A 22,401-nucleotide genomic window follows, 5' to 3' on the forward strand; every position below is an offset into this window, starting at 1 on the left:
CAGCTTATCCCTGTAATAACTCAGGTACTCCAGGCAACATCTGTGAAAATTTTCTCTGCACTCTTTGAAACTTATTGATATCTTTCCTGTAGGTAGGTGACCAGAACTCCACACAATACTTCAAATTCAGTCTGACCAACATAACACCCGACTCCTTTAAAATAAATATAGTTACACATTTTGAGGCAAAGTCATGTTTGCCTAAGCCATTCCACCGCCTCAGATTAATGCTACTTTCAAAAATATATGCCAGGATGCTGTTGATGCCAATATGCTACAATTCATAGATTCTGTATTTTCAGGCCATTTGCAATTCACAAGCATCAATGACCATATATACAGTTTATCCCATGGGACCTTGAGAACATTCCTCTCAGATTTTGGAATGTAACCAATTAGCTGAAGATCCCACAGAACGCCCTGCAGTCTCAATCTTCTGGTCAAGAAATGCATCCTCAAAATACGTAATGAATTTGAAGAAAATGCTAGAAAATTTGTAATTTTCCTTCAGTGAGTTTGATTACTAATATTATTTGAGGTGCGTTAGTCACCATTGCCAGATGAGGTTAACAATAGCACATTCAGTGTCCAACTTTGAGCTCGCTTCAATCCGTTTTGAGGTTTGGTATGATGCAAACTTTGAAGGGTTTTCTCTGTGGGAACATATGAGGGTGTGGATGGGGGTGGACAGGGATTATTCCTGTTGGGCCAAGGTGGCTTCCCAATGATTGTTAAGCACATGAAGAATAGTGTATTTGTATGTATATACAAATTCAGCGTTTAACAACCTCTTCAAACACTGTTCAGAAATTATGCAACTTCTATGATAGACATTAATGAAACTGAGTAAAAATTAATTTCCTACTGAACTAAAAGTTCATAAACCTGAAAGTGACCTGATTATGCACAATAAAAACCAGTAGACCAAAAGATGTAAACTAATATTTTCATACTCTTGTGCTGAACAATATTCAGATGAAAAAAATACAAATTGATTCAATTCTTCAAAGAATGTATTTGTTTACATCTTAAAACTCTAAAGTTTTAAGACACACTTTGCTCCACATATCTGAGGCCTGCATATGTCTTGAAACCCTCTGAAATTACAAATGCGTCACAGAGATGTTCGTGATTTTCCAAGATTGAGAGAAAAAAAGCACTCACAATTGAAGTGAAGAGATTTCCCATTAATTTCAGTCACTAATTAAATGGAAAAATGCTGCCTGTGAATAGCTTTTAGAAATCCTTTTAAGATCAAGTTAAACACACTGCAGAAGTTCACTCACTGATTTCCCATCTAATATAAGGAGGGGTTTCTATAATTTGCATACATTGAGCTGACGAGTTACCCTAGAATCCTATCGAAAAATGGCAACAAGCTCTCGGACATCCAGCTAGCAAAATCTTCTTCTCCATTTACATTTGCTGATGTCTTAACTCAATAGTGTTATATCGTTCAAACTTGAGTTCAAATCAATAACTGAAATGACAGACTGAATACCAATGTCTCTGGTTGTGGTTAAACTTAATTCATTTTATTAGAATGGTTTATCTCAGGATGAAACAGCAACTGCAAAAAATGCTGCTGACAAATCCATTTCCACAAGGAAGCACTATTCACAACTGTAAGAAGATAGAAGCAGAAAGTGAAGATGACACCAATCCCTGTTGAAAATAAGTCTATTACTGCTGCAGCTGGTGGCTGGGGAACCCATAAGAAATCATTTCAAGTTTTATTAAAATCTTAAACAAGGTAAGTTCTTTGATTAAAATGATTCATAGAACATGACATGAAAATATGAACCTAAACTTTCATAAAATTGAATAATAGAAGGAACTGATTACTCAGACTTTGCAAGGAGACATGAATGATCATTAAGCCCAAGTCAAACTTAATTTGATATGTAGATTTGAGCAATAAGTAGTGTCAATAGGTAGAAATTCATGTAAGTAATCCAAGTGATCACTTAGATTCAGCTTCATATTTATTTGTCACAGCTACTTAGAGACATACAGTGAAATACAGCCCACAAGTGTCGCCACGCATTCCGGCACCAACCAGTCGAGGTACACAGTAAGAATATGGGAGCATGAAGGTGAAAGAGGAAGGGTGAACTTTGGAGGAAATACTTTTTCCCTGTTAGTAAGCATCGTTTCCCAATAAGGCCACATATGTTTTGACTCTATCAAATATTAAAGACAAAATGTGTACTAATTCCAGCTAATAGATAAATACACAATACCAGATTTTGTGTACAGCAGCAAATCAATTTTATCATAGAACCATTTTAATACAGATTAAGGATATGAGTTTGTTAACATCATATGCCTTGTAATTCACATATGTGGCTCGTGATACCACATATATCTGTTTTTTCCACCCTTCCATTATAGATCAAGCTTATTCGGCTTGGAAACTAAGGGATTAGTAAGATTTTCTGATTTATTTTTGGACAATTGTTTTATGTCTTTTGAGCAATTATCCAACAAATATAACTTGCCTAGATTTCATTTTTTTTAGATATTTACAGATTAGACATTTGTTAAGTTCAATACTCCCTATGTTTCCAAATTTTCAGCCATCAGATATTTTGGAGAGTTTGTTTGAATTAGACCCTTTTCAAAAAGGGCTTATTTCAAAACTTTATAATATAATTATGAAGATACGTTCAGAGCCCCTTTATAAGACCAAAAAGGTTTGGGAAAGAGAGCTTAACCTTATTATTTCTAGTGAGAATTGGGATAGAATTCTTCAATTAGTTAATACATCATCGATATGTGCCAAACATTCATTAATACAATTTAAGGTCGTACATGGGGCCCATATGTCCAAGGATAAATTAGCTCATTTTTACTCTTATATTAATCCTATCTGTGATAGATGTCAATCTGAAATCGCGTCTTTAACTCATACGTTTTGGTCTTGTTCATTTTTGAAAAAATATTGGAAAGATATTTTTGATATTATTTCTGCGGTTTTGAATATTGATTTACAACCTCATCCTATTACCGCAATTTTTGGTTTACCAATGTTAGACTCACTGCATTTATCTTCTTCTGCCTGTCGAATGATTGCATTTCTAACTCTGATGGCTAGAAGATCTATATTGTTGAATTGGAAGGAAATTAAGCCTCCCACTGTATTTAATTGGTTTTCTCAAACTATGTTATGTTTAAATTTAGAAAAAATTAGAAGTGGTGTTTTTGATACTTCTATTAAATTTGAAAAGTTATGGAGACCATTTATTCAACATTTTCATATGATGTAATATGACCCTTTTCCAAGTTTATTTGATTTCCCAGCTTTTAGCTTATGTATGTTGAAAGGCCCGGAAATGACGGCATTGATGAATATTTATTCTTGTGAGATATTATAAACAGCCCCTTTTTTTCTTTCTTTTTCCAATGTTTCTTTTTTTTCTTTTTTTTTGCTTCTTTTTTCTTCTTTATTAGTTATTAGATTAGTAGATTAGCTAATTTTGCATTGTATTTTTTTTTCTTTCTTTTCTCTTTTTTTATATCATATATTATGAAATATTTAGACTTACCATACCATGTTCATACATATACTGTATGGTTTATGTCTTGGTAAACTCATTTATACTGTAACTACTGTTTGTTTTTTTTCATCTGTAATGGAATTTGTATGTTTGTAATTTCTTTATTAATATATCATTTGTATTCTGTCCATATTATCAATAATAATAAAAAGATTTAGAAAATGATACCACATATATTGTTCATACTTCACAGGGACAAGTCGATAAAAAAAAGGCACTTGTTTCATACCAACCTCTTCACACTAACACACATTGCAGATATGTCTTGATAAATTTATATTTATAATATGTTTACCTCAATCCTTAACAATGATTCCTTTTATGTCAAACAAAGCAGGCTGGTTGATTGAAAAGAGCTGATTGATACCTGATTCGCATTGCTGCAACAATTTTGCCTCAACCTCTGAAATGAAATTCATGCTTGAATGATACAACTTTCACACCTTGGATTTTCATCACTCAATCCTATATCTGTGGGTCCATTCATTATGTGCCATGTTGTATGATTTGACCCACTGCAGTCTTTCCATGACCATGATTGTTCTTTACAAATGCTTCAACAGAAGTAGTTTGCCATTGCCTTCTTCTGGGCAGTGTCTGTGCAAGACAGGTGATCCCAGCCATTATCAATACTCTTCGGAGGCTGTCTGCCTGGCAAGAGTGGTCACAATACCAGGACTGTGATATGCACCAGGTGCTCATATGACCATCTATCACCTCCTCCCATCACCTTGATTGGGTGGGGGTAGTGCTAAGCAGGTGAAACACCTTGTTCAAGGGTGACCTGCAGGCTAGCCGAGGTAAGGAGTGCCTTACACCTTCACCCCACAGCCCTGTTGGTAGTATTCACAACACATCATCTGAGAAAGCAAAGCACAGTTAGGAAAAACTGAACAGTCATTTGCAAAATCAGAGTGGTAGGTGAGATGGTGAAAATGGAGTGGGGGGAGAAACCAGATGATGATGGGAAAGGAATGGGCTAGGAGAGAAGATTGGTAGCAAAGGACATGGAGAAAGCAAAGGAAATTGGGGACTCATAATTTGTAGGGAACCAGGGCATGGAAAGGAACTCCAGAGCTGAAAGGAATTCTAAGAGATAAAAAAGGATGAATGTGTAAGAGAGGGAAAGAAGCAGAAGAGTAGAGAATGAAAAGAAAGTGTAGATTAATTGGACAGGGTTGCAGCAAGGTAAACAGGACAAAATATCAAAGGGCAGGAGAGAAATTCGAGGTACTGGAGGACAACAGATCAGGGACGAGTGGGTAAGTTTTTGGAAGAGAGCAGCATTCATGACATCACAGGATCTCCATTTTTCACTACAGCAAGCACCAATCAGACAGACACCACAGAATTTATAGGAAAGTTTGGGGTCTCTGTACACAAGCACAAGGAAGGGAGAAATACTGACCCAGAAATTACCTCTTGCACTGAACAGAAAAGGAAATCAAGGACACAGCTTACATTAAACATCTTTTGAATGCATTGGACAGCCAGTTAATAATTTTCATACATTTCCCATCAAGCACAAGAAAGGTCAACCTCAGATAATTAAGAGTTATCCAAAACATCATTCAGTCTACGGAAAACTTGAATTCTCCAAACAGCATAATTATGACGAAGGAGAATATATAATTATATATTTGAAGAATCATTCGCATTGTGACTGCCAACCATTCTGGTTTGCTCATGGTTTGAGTCACCCAGTAATTTATTCTAGAAGCCCTGTGGTTCGTTTGTGACTCTCATTAAATCATTAGATCTCCTTGAAAAAAAGAAAGAAAAGAAATTGCCATTCAACTCACAAGACAGTAATGGCAATCAACTTTTTCGCTGTTGATATTTCTGTAGCAGGCAATTTTTTTTTTTGCGATGTCAAGTTGCTAGCTCGATGCTCAACCCAGGACAGATGGAAAGCGTGCAAGGGAGCCAGCTGGATTCGAAGCCAAAGTCCAGTACTGATCCCACAACACCACCTTTTCTTTTTCCCTGTGGTTTGTTTGTGACTCTCATTAAATCATTAAATCTCCTTGAATATCCAGTTAATAAATACTTGTGCTTTTCTTTCTTTTATTTTTAATTAGAGATACAGTAACAGTACATTCTGGTCCAATTACAGCAATATGACCAATTAACATACTAACCTGTACATCTTCATAATGTGGGAGGAAACCAGCGCAGACAAAGGAAATCCACATTGATCATGGGGAGAACATAGGAAGTCTTTACAGGCAGTAATGGAAATAAACCCAGGTCACTGGTGCTGTATTAGTGATACATTAACCATTTTTTCTCCAAAGTGACTAATTTAATATTTTTCCACATTATATTCCATTTGCAATGTTCTTGCCTATTCACTCAGATTGTCCCATTTCCCTTGAAACCTCTTTACAGCTTCCTGTTTACTCTCAATCCTATCTAGTTTAGAAACAACCACATGTAACTAAAACCAATCCCTGCTCTACCCCACCAAATACAGCTTTCTAAGCTAAGAATGATTAATCTATACCAAGTCTTCTGTCTTGCCCATGTGTCCAATAACTTATACTTAATTAATGTCAGTATAATTTCTCAGTTCAACATGCTCTAACCTTGCAGATCAATATCCGGTTGCAAGAGCTTATAAATGTCTTCCAGAAATCCAAACACACCAAATGCACTGGATCCTCCTGATCTGTTATTTGAATCACATCTGCATCCAACTCCAACAGGCTAGTCAAACTTAATTTTCCTCTCATAAAATCCATATAGGTTCTGGTTAATCCTATTTTCAAGATTTTCTCTAATTACAACCTCATTGCAGATTCCAGCATTTTCTCTGCCACTTACATTAGCTTAACAATTCAGTTGTTTCCTTTTTCTCTCTGCCTTCCTTCTAAATAGATGGTGACAAAGAGTTTTGAGATAAATCAGCTGGTTGAGTGGCATCACGACAATAACCTTGCATTAAACATCAGTGGAACAAGACCAAGGAATTGATTGTGGACTTCAGGAAGGGAAAGTCAGGGGAACACACACCGGTCCTCATCTAGGGATCAGCAGTGGAAAGGGTGAGCAATTTCAAGTTCTAGGGTGTCAAGTTGTCTGAAGATCTCTCTTGGATCCAAAGTATTGATGCAATTACAAAGAATGTATGACAATGGCTATATTTTATTAGCAGGTTGAGGGGACGTGTTATGCCTCCAAAGACTTTAATAAATTTCTACAGATGTACAGCGAAGAACATACTTTCTGGTTGCATGACTATCTGATATGGAAGATAGGATCAGAAAAAGCTACAGAGAATTTCAAACTGATCAGCTCCATCATGGGCACTAGCCTCCCCAGCATCAAGAACATTTTCAAAAGGCAATGCCTTGAAAAGGTAGCATCTATTATTATAGTCGCTCATCACCCAGGACATGCTCTCTTCTTAATACTACTATCAGAATGGAAATATATATGCTTGAACATCTTAGAAACAGTGTCTTCCCTCTGCCATCAGATTTCTGAATGAGTAATAAACCAACCCATGAACATTATAGAACCTTTATTATTTTAGTTTTCTTTTTACCACTACTTATTTAATTTAATTTTATATATTGTACAGTGGACTCTGGTTAATTGGGACATCTCTTAAAGAACAAAAACTAAATCAAGAAAATAGTTATGATTCCTTTCATTTATTTGGGACACAATGCCACTTTACTGAGGTGGTAAGCTGTTGCCGAACAGTTTCTAATGAGTGTAGTTATGCACTTGCATGGCTGTCAGCCACTGTTCCATGCTTAGAGCAATCTGTTTTTAAGTAGCATCAGTGTGTGTGTCTGTATTCAAAAAGGAGTATTTTTGTCACTGATAGCTGGTGAAAAATAAGCAGTAAGACAACTTGGAACTGTTTTGCTCATCATAGGTTCAAGTATTCAGGCTTGGAAATGCTAGAAATGGCCAGGAGTGAAAATGAATTATTTCACTACTTCAACAAGTTAGGAATAATGAAAAAAGTGAATGTTATAATGAAAATGCAATTATCGAAAGCATTGTATGAGAACAGTCCATTATCTGCACTAGGTTTTGCTCATTTGCAGTCAATCAAAAGAGCATGGCATATGAATTCCTCCATTGATAACTATTAGGAACTAATACACAGTTACATAATAATGAAGTATTTCTAGTGTTCTAATTTGTTATGTATTTAATTTGTTATTTAAATGGTAGTTTATCTTTTTTATGCCTTTTAACTATTTCCATGAAACTACGGCTAATTGGCGCAGCTGCTTAATTGGGCCAATGTACTGGTCCCGATGTGTCCCAATTAACCTGAACTATGTATGTGCAAGAGTCTTAGACACATATAGATAGCTAGGGTACCTATGACTTTTGCAAAATACTGCGGTAATTTTATGTACTGCACTGTACTGCTGCCAAATTTCATGACATATGGGGGTGATGATTTTGTTATGGATCTCTAATGCAGACCGCGAGCGCGAAGGGAGCAGGGAGAGGGGAATCTTGGTTGGGCAAAGCGAAAAGGAGAGTGAAGCTCCAGAAAGACATTCTATAATGATCAATAAACCAGTTGTTTGGAATCAAATGAGCTTGCCTGTTGTCACAGCATTGGGTGTGTCTGCACCCACACTCGCAACCCGACGTGCCTTCTCTGCCACCCGTCCCAAACACCTCTCGCAGTGCTCCACTGTTATCAATTCCAACTTCCTTTTCTCCCACCACTTTGCAAACTCACTCTATTTGCTTTGTAATGGAGCAAAATACATACAGTATCTGGCAGATTTGACACATTTTAAGTGTTAATGACTGTTCAATTTCCTTATTCATCACTAGAAATTCTCTTGTGTCTGACTGTTAAACGGCAACACATGCCTAGCTATTCCTTACCTTTATACAGACCAATAATAGCTTCTCCAGTTTATCCAGCACAGAAACAGGCTCTTTGAACCACCTCACCCATGCCCACCTAGACTAGTCCTAATTGCCTCATCTGACCATATTTCTCAAACTCTTTCCTATTCATGTACCTGTTCAAATGTCTTTTAAATGTTGTTATTGTACCTGGCTCAACTATTTCCTCCGGTTACCTGTTCCATATACATATTATATTCTGTTTTAGAAATCTGCTCCACATATTAATATTAAGTCTTTATCCTAACACTTTAAGCCTAAGTCCTCTTGCTTTTGATCCTGCAAAAATACTGCATAAATGTCCTTCATTAATTCATGTACCCCCATAAACAATCCCTCAATGTCCTACACTTCAAGGAATGAAGTACTAGCATAAACAGCCTATCCTTTTAGCTTAGCCCCTTGAATTCTGGCAATATTTTTGTAAACTTTGTCATATCTCAACATTCCAAAAATCCATCTTTCATTTCTTCCTAAATACTTCGGCCTCTTTTGTTGAATTATGAAATGCTGGCAATCTTCTGATATTCTATTTTTGGTAACTGTAATTGCATACTTGAATTTCTCTCTGGTTTGCTGAAACTAGGTATGATTGAGAGACTGTCAGTTTTGATCATTATCCCAGAATGTTCCTGGAACAATAACCCTCTGGCTTCTTTTGTACTTCTCAAACCATCTTAGAATACGGAATGATAGAGCGCAGTAAGAGTCCTTTGGTCCACATTGTTGTACTGATTTATGTAATCCTAATCCACTGTCAATCGAACACTTCCCTCTTACACAACCCAAAGCCCTCCATTTTTTCCATCCACATGCCTCCCTGACAGTCTCTCAATGTCCCTATTTCATTGCCTTCTACCATCACACCCAGCATCCAACACTCCATGCAAAAACACTACCTCTGACATCTTCCCTATTCTTCCTTCATCTTCCTATAAGTTTCTACGCTTTACTCTACTATCAGCAGCAAATGCAAGCTACTGACTTAGAAAGAGATCTTCCACTTAAACATATCTACTAATTCCTTCTTTCTTAGTGCAGAGGGTCAGTCTGAAACAATTCCCTCATAGTCACACCCTCAAGCTTGCATTTTTCCTCATTTTCTCAAACTTTTCTCCTAAGGACATCACCCACTTTGTCCTGTCCGCATAAGCAATTTTTTTTCTCCATAAATCTCACCTGGTGATTCACCATCTGGCTCACTGGGTCCTGCTCCTCGTGCTCTCTTGAACTTATCTCCCACCTTTTCCCTTTAAGATCACCAAGGTCCAATTACCTGGTCTCCCTTTAAATTACACAAGTTCAGTGGAAAATGTATTTTAATACTATGCCATCTGTGGTGAACTACATATATATACCTGTCTGGACACGCCCCCTGCTGACTGTTCCTGTGGCTCCTCCCACAGACCCCTGTATAAAGGCAATCGAGGCCTAAGCCCAGCCCCTCAGTCTCCAGGATGTGGTATGGTGGTCAACTACTGCTTGTTCCTTCTTCCAGTAAATAAAAGCCGATATCTCGCCTTCATGTCTCAGAGTGAGTTATTGATGGTGCATCACCATCTTTAAAAATGGATTCAAAGTATGCTGAGGTTTTAAAAGGAATGGAATAAAATTGTCCATAAAATCTGCTGATAGACCAAAATACTGAGGGTGCTGAATCATAAGAATTTATGAAAGGCCCCTTTCTCTAATCTGTTCTATAACTATTACTAGTCTGTTTGGGATACATCCACCCTGCACCACAATACAATGACCAAACCTCTATTTTACTGCAAAAATCTTAAAGATAGCACAATCCCTTCCATGTGACCATCTTTTCTGCAACTCCTTGTCTGAAAATAAAACTTGATTTCAATTATACCATGACACTGAAAGAGCTCTATTAAGGAGTATGGAGATAGGTCCCTCAACCTATCGTCCATGTTGACCATCAAGCAACCACTTACACCAATTCCCTTTTACCTTCCTCAAATTCACAGATTTTACCAATCACTTGTATATGAGAAGCAATTTACAGTGCCAATTAAACTCCCAATTGTCATAACCTTAACATATTTAGGAAATCATCCTGTCACAGGCAGAATATACAAACAGAGAGCACTGGAGGTCAGGATTGACTCTGGATTATCAGAGTTGTGAAGCAGCAGCTCTAATAGATGCACCACTAAATATAGAACATGTTGTCCAGGGTCTTTTGGATTGTGAAGAATTGAGGAAGGGAACATGGTCTTTTCTTCGCATAATAGCAACTTGTGAGCGAAGCCCCCAAAACGTTCATGAAACAGTTTATTTCTTTGCTTTCAAAGTTCTTTTCCTGTGATTAACATGCAAATGAGTTTGATTACAAATTGAAGGCAACCTCACCTGACACTAAAAACAGGTATAGATTTTCCACCTTCTCTACAACAATATAAATGAAGCCTGTAGTAATCCTGACAGAAACAAAATATTCCTCTTCATCCTTACCAAGCTCAAAAATGAGGTATATCATGGCAATCTTCAAAAAGAAACTAATCTTGACAGATCTAATTTATTCCAGCATACCACAGGATATGCAGACTGGTGATTCTATCTCAAAGGAAGTTGCTTTTTCTTTAGTTACACATTAGAAGCCTACCAGGCACTAGTTTAGATGTTTCTGTGTCATCCTGCTTCCCTCCCCTCCACTCAAACATTCCTCCCAATGGTTTCCCTCCCTAATACTTCCACTGACCCTTCTCACTTCCTGCCTCCCTTCATTCCACACTCCACCCTCTTCTCCTATCAGATCCCAGTTGTTTATTACATCCACCTATCACCTCCCAGCTTTTTGCACAATCTTTACTATCCCCCCCCCCCGCCACCCGCCCCATATGCCTATCACCCCTCCTCACCTGAATGCACCTATTACCTGGTGGCCCTTTACTCTATCTTTTTATACTGGCTATCTCCCTTCATCCTCTCAGTCCAGGTGAAGGGGGTTGACCTGAAACTGTCCATTTCCCTCCACAGATGCTGCCTGAACATTTGAGCTCCTCCAGTTTGTTGTGAGTTGCTCCAGATTCCAGCAACTGCAGTCTTTTGTGCCTCCAGATTACACTTTTGTTGGAGTGAGTCTCAGTGAGATAATCAGGTCGAGCTGGTGACTTGCAAAAGATGACTATGCGAAAGCATGAAAGTCAAGTAAATTGCAGATACTAGAAATACAAAGTGATTCACTTCAGGGTCCTTTGTGAAAACCAAAACAAATAGTAATGGAAAGGACAGAAATAAAAATACCCAGGCAGAAAGTGCAGGATACATCAAATTCTGTCTGACCCGAACCAGGTACTGCACCTCAAGGCTAACTATATTTCTGAAGCAGCACCAACAATATGTAAGGTTTCAGAGAGCATCACCAAACGCTTCCAGAATGGCAGGATCGATCTCAGTAGTCTCTCATGACCAAGGAGGATGCCTGGTCTCAGCAGTTCTCAAAATATTCTCATCAACCTCGTTCCTCCGTGTAACTGCTCACAAACTCCACTCTCCTGCCACCCACTATTCTATGTGCAATTTACTGTGACCAATTAACCAAAGGGCATTCCACTGGAATGTGAAAGAAAACCTAAACAGTCGCAAGGAAAAAAATGCAAACTCTGCAAATGGCAGAATCAGAGTTCAGGATTGAACCCAGGTCTGCAGCTTTAACTGGCCACAAAATGCCATTACATTAACACGAAAACATGCATTCAAGCTGCAGACCATTTCATAATACATCAAGACAATTGCTCTTGGTGACAACACCTACAAAACGAACTCTAACACTCTCATATTTTATATTAGAGTAAATGGAATACTCACTGTAAAGAAATAGTTATGCCCACCACCATACTAAGTATGAAAACAGTCCAGCTTCTATGGGAATAGATTGAGGAAATTCAACCTGACACTTCTAAGTCCACAGCCTCGTACAGTGTTGGAAACATATGGCATTCCACTGGCATAACAGAGCACAAATGCAAATCCTCTTTGATCAGAGTCAAAGCTAGTCTAATGCAAACACGTATCACTGTCAAGTCCCAAATATGCAATTCTGTGGCTTCAAAGTGAAAACAAGAACTCCTACCTTAGCAACACACACACACACAAGTTGCTGGAGGAGCCCAGCAGGTCAGGCAGCGTCTATGGAAAATGAATAGAGAGCTGAGACCCTTCTTCAGGACTGAGAATGAAGGGGGAAGATGCTAGAATAAAGAGGCAGGGGGAGGGGAAGGGGCTTGCTGGCAGGTGATTGTGAAACCAGGTGGAAAGAAAGGTCACGAGCTGGAGGAGAAATGATCTGATGGGACAGGACAGTGGATCATTGGAGAAAGGGAACCGTGAGGGAAGTAATAGGCAGGTGACAAGAAGTAAAAGGTCGGAGTGGGGAATTGGAAATGTAGGGTGGAATTTGTTGACTGGAAGGAGAAGTTGATGTTCGTGCCATCAGGTTGGAAGCTGTCCAGATGGAATATAAGGTGGTATTCCTCCACCCTGAGGAGGCCATGGACAGGAAGAGGAATGGGAAGTGAAATATTTGACCACTGTGAAGTCCCGCATGTGGCACATAGAGTGGAGGTGTGCAACAAAACTGCCCCCCAACATACGATGGGCTTCACCAGTGTAGACGTGGCTGACTAAGAGTACCAGACACAATCTTCAACCCCAGTAGATCCACAGGTGAAGTGTTACCTCACCTGGTAGGACTGCCTGGGGCCCTGAATGGAGGTAAGGGAGGAGGTGTATTTGGCAGGTGTAACACTTAGGCCACTTGCGGGGATAAGTGCCGGGAAGAAGATCAGCGGGGAATAATGAATGAATAAGGGAATTGCGGAGGGAGCGATTCCAGTAGAAAGTGGAGAGGTGGATTGGGGGAAGGTAAACATGTGTTTAGTGGTAAGATCCCTTTGGAGATGGCAGGAGTTGTGAAAGATAATGTGTTAGATGCAGAGGCTGATGAGGTGTTAGACAAGGAACTCTATCACTGTTAAGGTGGCAGGAAGATGGGGTGAGCATGGATGCTTGGGAAATGGAGGGCAGCGTCAATAGTGGAGAGAGGGAAATCCTGTTCTTTAAAAAAGGAGGACGTCACTGATGTCCTGGAATGGAAAGCTACATGTTGGGAACAGATGCAGTGGAAGAGAAGAAACTGAGAAAAAGAAATAGCACTTTTACAGGTGACAGAGTGGGAAGAGTATAGTTATGCATGTTGGAAATGATAAATGTGTGAAATGTGGTGGATGAGGAATTTCTAGTGACTGTCAAAAAGGTAAGACCCAGAAATGTGTAGTGTTGAAAATGGTTAATGAACACACAAAGGATTGTCAGAACTTGATGCATGTTCAAGTGAAAACTAAAGCTGTTCCACAGTTTTCAGACTGAGCAAGTTGGATTATCTAGTAAGTAGGAACTACTAATTTGGTAGAAATATTTTAATTGAACTGCATACTAAATGCATAGTAATTGTCAGGTCGAAAGAAAGAGCAACAGCTTTGTTCATTGGTCTTGCTTGGACAAAGACTTAGAATCAAACCTGTCAAAACAAGCCAATAAAGCTGTGTCTTCAGCCTTCAGCCTATCGCCTATTAAATCTTTTCATGGAGTTCACGGATACTTAGTGAATCTTTTCAAAACCTTCAGGTTTGTTCAGCCTCATGACACAAATGAAAAGGAATGTAGCTTCAAGCTAAACAAGTATGTTTGGGTTCTTAGTTCGCGTGTCAAGACAAGCTCACACAAAAGCAAAGAAGAAACTACCACAGAAGTTTCCGGAATCAAGATGTTGGCAGTTCCAAAATCAAAAGTACTGATCAATGAGTCTTTATGGGAGATCAATCATGTCGGGATAGAATGCAACTCAAGCATGAAGTATGTCCAATCTTGAATCAGGAGGAAAAATGCCAAATCCAAGTAAGACTGAATAATAATCATAAAAGAATCATTGAAAGATCACAGCAAATTGGGTGTTCAACCAGTGTACAAAAGAGAATGAACTGTGAATGTACAAAAGAAATAAAGAATGATAATAAATAAACAAAAAATTCAAAAACATGAGATGAAAGATCTGGCAGATCTAGATGTTTGTATACACCCAGATAGCTGCTTGGGACTTCTGTGCACAACAGGGAAAAGTTCTTTCTATGTATTTATCACTAAACATTTCACTCTACAACCATACTGGGTGATTAGTATCGGCATGAAAGGCACTTCTATGCAGTCAATAATTCCCCGCACTTGAGGTTAACCAGTCAGAACTAAAAACACAAAAGGCTACATTCACTCTGACTACCTTCATTAATTGAAGACAATTGATTTCATCATCAGCTCTTGTAAACAAAACATCAGCAGTTGCACGGCTCATTTATGAATAGCTGTTTGCAAGATCCCCCGCATGTAACTCCAGCAGAACCCTGGAAGGACTTTGAGACATAAAAGTAGACATCCTTACAATCACTTGTAAATCATGTCCACTGGGTCTAACAGGCCTTATTTGAATTTGTAAAGATGCTGCCACCCGAGGCTCTATAGGCAATAACCTTCATTAATTTCCAGATGTGTCAACTTCATCCAAAGTACTTTCGGGGCTTTGGCCTCTTTGAGCTGCCCCTCTTGAACCCTTTTCTTGTGTGAAACTGTGAGGAACAAATAGTAACTTGCTGTTGATCCTGTATCTCCCATAGCTGCCCACTGTGATTGCCTGCTGCATCCCACTGTGTAATCACATACCTCTGGCCATTGAAACAGGCTGCAGAGAGCACCAAAGTGCAATGACCCACATCGACAGGTACAAAAAGCTCTAAAACTAAATTATAATGCAGAAAAAATCAATGCAAATCTTTAGAATCTTTTTTTGTAACTGCCCTAGGAAATCAAAACAATGACTGTGGAAATAACACTCTTTCACAGAGTGGCACAGCAGTATTTATAGGCAGACTTAATTGCCAACTGCCTTGGTCCCATTCAATGTTGCCGCGCTCTCTCCATGGTGAGATCCGGTGAGCTTGGGAAATCCATGCACTCAGAGTTAAATTCAGAAGCACTCCTGATTAATTATCCAGAGTGGTGTTAACATAGTTAAGTTGACAACTCACTTCTCCTGTGGGGTCTTTCTAATGGCAACTTTATGTGCTTGAGTTTTAATCTGGAAATCAGCAGGTACACTTCAGGATTCCGACACCCCATCAATTTTTAAACCCATTAGTCACTTTCAGAACCCAACTCAAGAGTGATTAAAGCGTCAACAAAGTGTCTGGGAAAAAGTCTTGATTTCTTATTTTCAGGTTTAAATCTTGGAACACTTGTAGTGATCATCACAGTTATCCTCACTAACAGTTTAATATAAGCTCAACAATGTATCAAAGTGAATTTCCTACAAATGAGAGATGTTAATGCATCTTAAACAGAAGAGGTTCTGTTGATGCTGGAAATCCAGAGTATCACACAAATGCTTTATCAGTAAAGGTCTCAGCCTGACACACCAACTGTTTATTCCTCTCTACAAATGCTGCCTGTCCTGCTGAGTTCCTCCAGCATTTTGTGTATGTATTAACATAACTAACTTGATTAATTGATAATCTAAAATAATTTTAATCCATATTTTTACACATTTAATATTTGAATGCTTACTAACGTTTCACGGCAGATTTTTAACTGACAGATTTTAACTTACACCAGTGTTCGCAGACTCTACAATTTGCTCTTTATCACCACTTTATTTGATGGCTCTGAATGGACTGGTTAATTGAATTGCAATCAAAATTTTTATCATTCTGAAGTAACCTTACAGTGATTACCTTTGTTATGTAGTGACCTGTCTACACATCACGGAAACACTTCCAAGGCAAGTTCACTCTGTTTTATTTTTCGATTTAGAATAAATGCAACACTTCAGATAAGAACCACTTAAAGAACAATTGAATTACAATGCTTGTTGAAAATAACTACTTGCAACACACGTAGTAGTTTCAAGTTACTCCATGATTCTACACTATTCCATTTCCTGTCATGTGACTCTGCTCTACTATAAAAGGAAATTCCAGTCTTTTTCAGAGGTAGTACCTCAGGATCAAGGGTGATTAGCAGTTTTGTGGCTTCTGACGTGACAATTGTAGCAAATGAGGGAACTGCAGACTTCTCCATGTGTGGGAAGGAGGTGTTGGATTGGGGAGTTTATAAGACCATAACATACTGGAGCAGAATTAGACAATTTGGCCCATAGAGTCTACTCCACCATTTCATTATGACTAATCCAATTTTCCTCTCAGCCCCAACATCCTGTTTTCTTCCCATATCCCTTCATGCCATGACCAATCAAAAATCTATCAACCTCTGCCTTAAATATACATAGGCTTGGCCTCCACAGCTGTCCGTGGCAAAGATTTCATACATTCACCAACCTCTGGCTAAAGAAATCCATCTCTTTTCTAAGCGGATGCCCCTCTATTCTGAGGCTGTGTCACCTGGGCTTAGACTTCTCCACATCCACTCACTCAAAGCCTTTCAACATTTGATAGGTTTCAATGAGGTCATCCCTCATTCTTCGGAATTGTAGTGAATACAGGCCCAGAGCCATCAAATGTTCCTCAAATGACAAGCATACATACTTTCTGCCACTTACTCAGCACCTGATGCACAAACTCAAGCTTCTCAATGCCATCGTGTATTCCCACCATCCTGGGCCTGGATTGACCTAACTAACATCGCCCCAATTTAAGGATAAAGGGGAAGCCTTTTAGGACCAAGATGAGGAGAAACTTCTTCACATAGAGAGTGGTGAATCTGTGGAATTCTCTGCCACAGGAAACAGTTGAGGCCGGTTCATTGGCTATATTTAAGTGTAAGTTAGATATGGCCCTCGTGGCTAAAGGCATCAGGGGGTATGGAGAGAAGGCAGGTACAGGGTTCTGAGTTGGATGATCAGCCATGGTCATACTGAATGGTGATGCAGGCTTGAAGGGCCGAATGACCTACTCCTGCACCTATTTTCTATGTTTCTATCCCAAATGCCCTTCCATTTTCAATGACTGGTGGCTAGCAATTCCCAGAAGTCAATGGAAATGTTGCAAGAAAACTCTGGACATAGTCTGGAACCTTTTCCTCTGCCTACCGATTAATCCTTCTTGAGATACATCTTGAAATATAGTATCTATTTTTGAAGCTTGATTCAGGTTGTCTGAATGACTTGGCCTCTTCAAAAGAGTTGAATAAATATAACCAGTGACTTAATGCTCATAATATTGGCCTTGCAGTTTACCCTAACACTGGTTCACTTATTCCTCCAGCAAACATGAAGTATTTTGCAAAGAGGACATAAGTAACACCTTTCTAGTGTCTCGAGATGTCTGCTGTAGTTACCTTGGGTCTCAGAACAATATATGTACAGTAGGTGGGTGCGGATTACTGATACCCTACAGATCCAGTGGATTTTTACAAGGTTTGGAGTTGAGAACCTCAAGAATCTTTTCCTCAATCATGTTAATGATGATGGTGCATTTCAGTTCTATTCTTGGTGGAAAGGATCCTTGGGCATTTAGCTTGTACGTGGCCTTAACAGCTCTGAAGAATCTGATCACGTTATGTCTGTCAGGAATATGCTGAGTTTCCTGAGTCTTTGCGTCCATGAAAGGTTTCTGGACTGGGGAATGGCATGATGGAACAATGGCACTCTCTTCTCTTGCGGCTATGTTAGTTAGGTCAATCCAGTCCCAGGATGGTGGGAATACAAGCATGAGATCCCAGCATTGCTTGAGAATGAGAAGGAGAGATGATATTGAGAACAATCATGAGATTGAGAAATCAGGGAGGCCAGGCTCACACCCAAGAGAAGTAGGAGATGGCAACATCAGATCAGTGATAGATATTTGGTGGGGAGGTGGGATAATGATGGGTGTATGGCAGGAGCAACTAAGAGAGGGAAGTAGATGGGGGAATGTGGGAGGCAGGAGCAGTGGTTTATTGTTAGGCCAATTGTTCCTGGCGGCACCACACTGTCCTGGGAATGTTAAATGATGGGCACATCCAAAACAACGTGTGGAAGTTCCTTTGGAATGCTCCAGATTGGAGCCACATAATGAACATCACCATTTTATGCAGCATTTTATATAATCATTTTATCTAATGATTATAAGTGTAGCTTGAGACCAAAATTGCTTAATTGCATTACCTGACTAACATGATTAAACCCAGAAATTGCCATAAATGTAACTTTCTCAGACTTCTGCTCATCAAACGTTGCAATCTTCTTTCTACTAGGCTGAAAACCAATCTGTACTGAAGCATCAGAATTTTGAGAGAAAGAACACAGGTTAGTGGAGTTTACAGTGCTGGAGAGGAAGAAAAAGCAGCAGATACAAAGAGGTACAAAGACAGAATAAAATGACCACAGAAAGAAGAACATGCCCGCCTCTTTGTACTACATCCCAAAAATCTAGTTTATACTTTTCATCCCTTCCAGAGACCTCAGCACAAAGGAACCTCATTGATATGATTACTTTCTTTCCTGTGATTATTTTCATCATTGCAACTTAAGGGGCCATTGTCTCAATGAATAAATGTTTACAAAATCATGTTGTAAAACTGCAGAATTCATAGCACGATATGTTACTAACACGTAAAATGGTTTCTTATATTAAATGGGTTTTTTTCCTTCACAGTCCGCAAGCACATTTTCATCATGTACTGGCCAGAAGGTCTAATGTCATTAGACAGGTTTGCTTGATTCAAAATACCATGAAAATTCATTTCTTAGAAGTAGTTATGATAATATAGGCAGCCACTGAAGGAGCATAAATTGTAAATGGAAATCCAAAGTAGTTTGAACTTGACCCTTTTGAATTTATTCATGAATTTCAAAATTGCCCTGATATGGATAATTTTAAGTTCAGCTAAAAACCAATAAACCTAATTTTCTTGTCTAATAGCATTTACTGAAATGCCTTATACAATGAGGCAGTTAATTAAGAATATGACAGGTACACAAAAACAATACATTTTATTTATTTATTTTTCAAGGTATGGACATTGCCAACATTCAGTCTCATCACTAATTCTTATTGGGTAGGTGATGCTGATCCACCTTCTTGAAGTACTGAACCCCTTCTGGTGAAGTTAATCCCATAAATCTGCTGGACAGGAGCGACCAAGGTTTAGACTCCGAAATAAATTTAGGGGGTGGCACAGTAGCATAATGGTTAGCATATTGCTATTACAGATAAAATTCCGCCACTGTCTGTAAGGAGTTTGCACATTCTCCCCATGACTGCTTGGGTTTCCTCCAGGTGCTCCGGTTTCCTCTCACATTCCAAAGACAAATGGCTTAGCAGGTGACTTGGTCACGTGTGTAATTAGGCAGGATAGGCTCATTGGGCTGGAAGGGTCTGTTACTGTGTCTATCTCTAAATAAAATGTTTTTAAAAAATTAGTAGTGATAGATTTCAAGTCTGGATGGTGTCCATTATGGAGGGGAACAAGCAAGTGGTGGCATTCATATGTATTTGAAACCAAGGTGAAGAGGTCACAAATCTGAGAGATATTGCTAGAGTAGCTTTGTGCAGACAATAGTAAGCAGTCTGTAGATAGTACGCATTGTGCCGGAGGTGGAGAGAGTGAATGCTTAGAGTGGAAGATGGGGTGCCAACTAATTGGGCTGCTTTATCCTTGATTTGGTTCAGCGTCTATAGTGCTGCTCAAGTTAAGCTCATCCATTGTGCATTCTAGATGATGGGACGACTTTGAGTACTAAGAAGTGTATCACTTGCCACAGATTACCCAGACTCCAATAACACCCTAAGATTAGCTGGTTAGAATCTGCCTTGTTTAAAATGGCCACTGTTTGAAACTTTGTGGCATTTGTGTGACTTGACATTTATTAGCTCATACCTGAAATTTGTCTCGATTTGAAAATATTGACTAAATTGCTAAGGAATTGCAAATTGAGTTGGGCACTGTGTAAACCTCACTTGGAGCATCTTCTATGCAGCAGAATAAAGTGGAAGATGGCTTAAACGATGGGATGACAGACAAATACAAGCTGAAAGCACCTATATCCCACAGTTGAGGAGTAAAAGATGGTAAGGAACTTATTTAAATAATTAGTTCAACGATGAGAGAGAAGATAAGGAATTGTATTTTTTACCACCCAGAAAATGGCAGGGGCTTGAACAAATCTCAAATGGTAGCAGAGGAAAAAATCTCAAAATATTTTAAAATGTACTTGTAAGCATCCTTGAAGAGCTATGATTTTTGGGACTGATGACTTAGTGATGGAAATTGGAAGTAGTTTGGTTAACTTTGTTTCAACTGGCAGAGATACAATGGAATGAATCATCTCCTTCTGATCTGTAAATATTCTTAATTCTGATGGAAAAGGTATCATTGACAAATGCTCAGTCAATCCCCTTATACTATCTCCCTCCTTTACTCAGCTGAGAAAATTTTCATGTTGAAGAACTTCTCCTTTAACTCCACTAATTTGTTCCAACACTTCCCTCTCTCCCCACACTAGCTTCCTGACCTGTTGAGTATTTCCAACATTTTCAGTTTGGAATTTTGGCTTTTATCTAAATGTTTCTTCATGCAGTCAGAGACAGCTTCATTTTTTTAAGAGTTGCAAATAGAGTCGAACCACATGCAATTATCAGTGAATAAATTCCTCCTTTGAATAAACGAAATAGCTGAAGATGGTTGGAATGAGGTTACTATCCTAAGTAACAACTGCAACATTACACTAAACTGAGATGATTGATTTCCATTAAGTATAACCTACTTCCTTGGTACAAAAAATGACTCTTGCCACTGGCCTGGTCCCTCCTTCAGGCCCATGAATTTCAGCTTTAGCAAAACTCCATGATGCCACACTCAAATGCTGCCTTAACATCAAGAGAAGCCAATCTCACTTTATCTCTGAAACTCATATCTTTGGTTTGAGCCATAGAGGTCTGGAGTGGACCCGATGAAGCCTAAACTACTGTATCAGTGACCCAGGTTATGAATATGCTGCTTCATTGTTCTATCTATTTCAACTTTCTTCAACATGCAGAATTCAGAATCAGATTCAGATTCAGTTTATTGTCATTTAGAAACCACAAATGCAATGCAGTTAAAAAATGAGACAACTTTCCTCCAGAATGATATCACAAAAACACATGACAAAACAGACTACACCAGAAAATCCACATAACGTTTGGCAATCCCCAATCCAGAGTCCAGAGAGGCTGCTGCGTATTAATATCATGTTACCATCTTAGCGCGATCCCCGGAAAGGAGCTCCAATCCCACCAGACAAACAAGACCAAAATCTAAAGCTGCACAAAACCACATAGTTACAACATATAGTTACAACAGTGCAAACAATAGCACAATTGATAAAAAACAGACCATGGGCACAGTAAAAATAGTCCAAAGATGTTAAAAGACTATAAGTATGAAAGAAATCACCACACAGTTTCCACAAGTCCCCAGGGTCCCGACAGACTCGCCATCCCACGCCGGCGGCAGAAGGGAATACCCCCACTGTGGACTTACACGGTGCCACCCAACCCAGCCTCACAGATGCAGCAGACAATGAAAGCTCCGTCAAACCCAGCCTCGCAGACGTAGCAGACACCGAAAGCGACCTGACCGCAGCGGACTCAGAGTCCATCGAGCCTCCGAGCCTCCGACCATCCCCTCTGGCACAGCTTCTCCGAGCACCATCCTCTGCCGAGTGTATTAAGACACCCCTGCCAACGGCCACTGGCATCGCGACCCCGTTCTTCCCAGCAGAGACCCGGACCTCACAGCAGCAGCAGCAGCAATGAAGAAGGTCTTCCTGGAGATTTCCCGATGTTCCTCCATGCTCCCACATCCATTTTCAATTGATTATGATTGCGCATGGCATCCCACTTCACAAATAACAGATAATTCGCTCCGGAGGGGCCGCTGCAAGCTGCGTCGTGCCGCCATCTTG

Source organism: Hypanus sabinus, chromosome 19 (assembly GCF_030144855.1).
Source record: "Hypanus sabinus isolate sHypSab1 chromosome 19, sHypSab1.hap1, whole genome shotgun sequence".
In the NCBI taxonomy this organism is placed as follows: domain Eukaryota; kingdom Metazoa; phylum Chordata; class Chondrichthyes; order Myliobatiformes; family Dasyatidae; genus Hypanus; species Hypanus sabinus.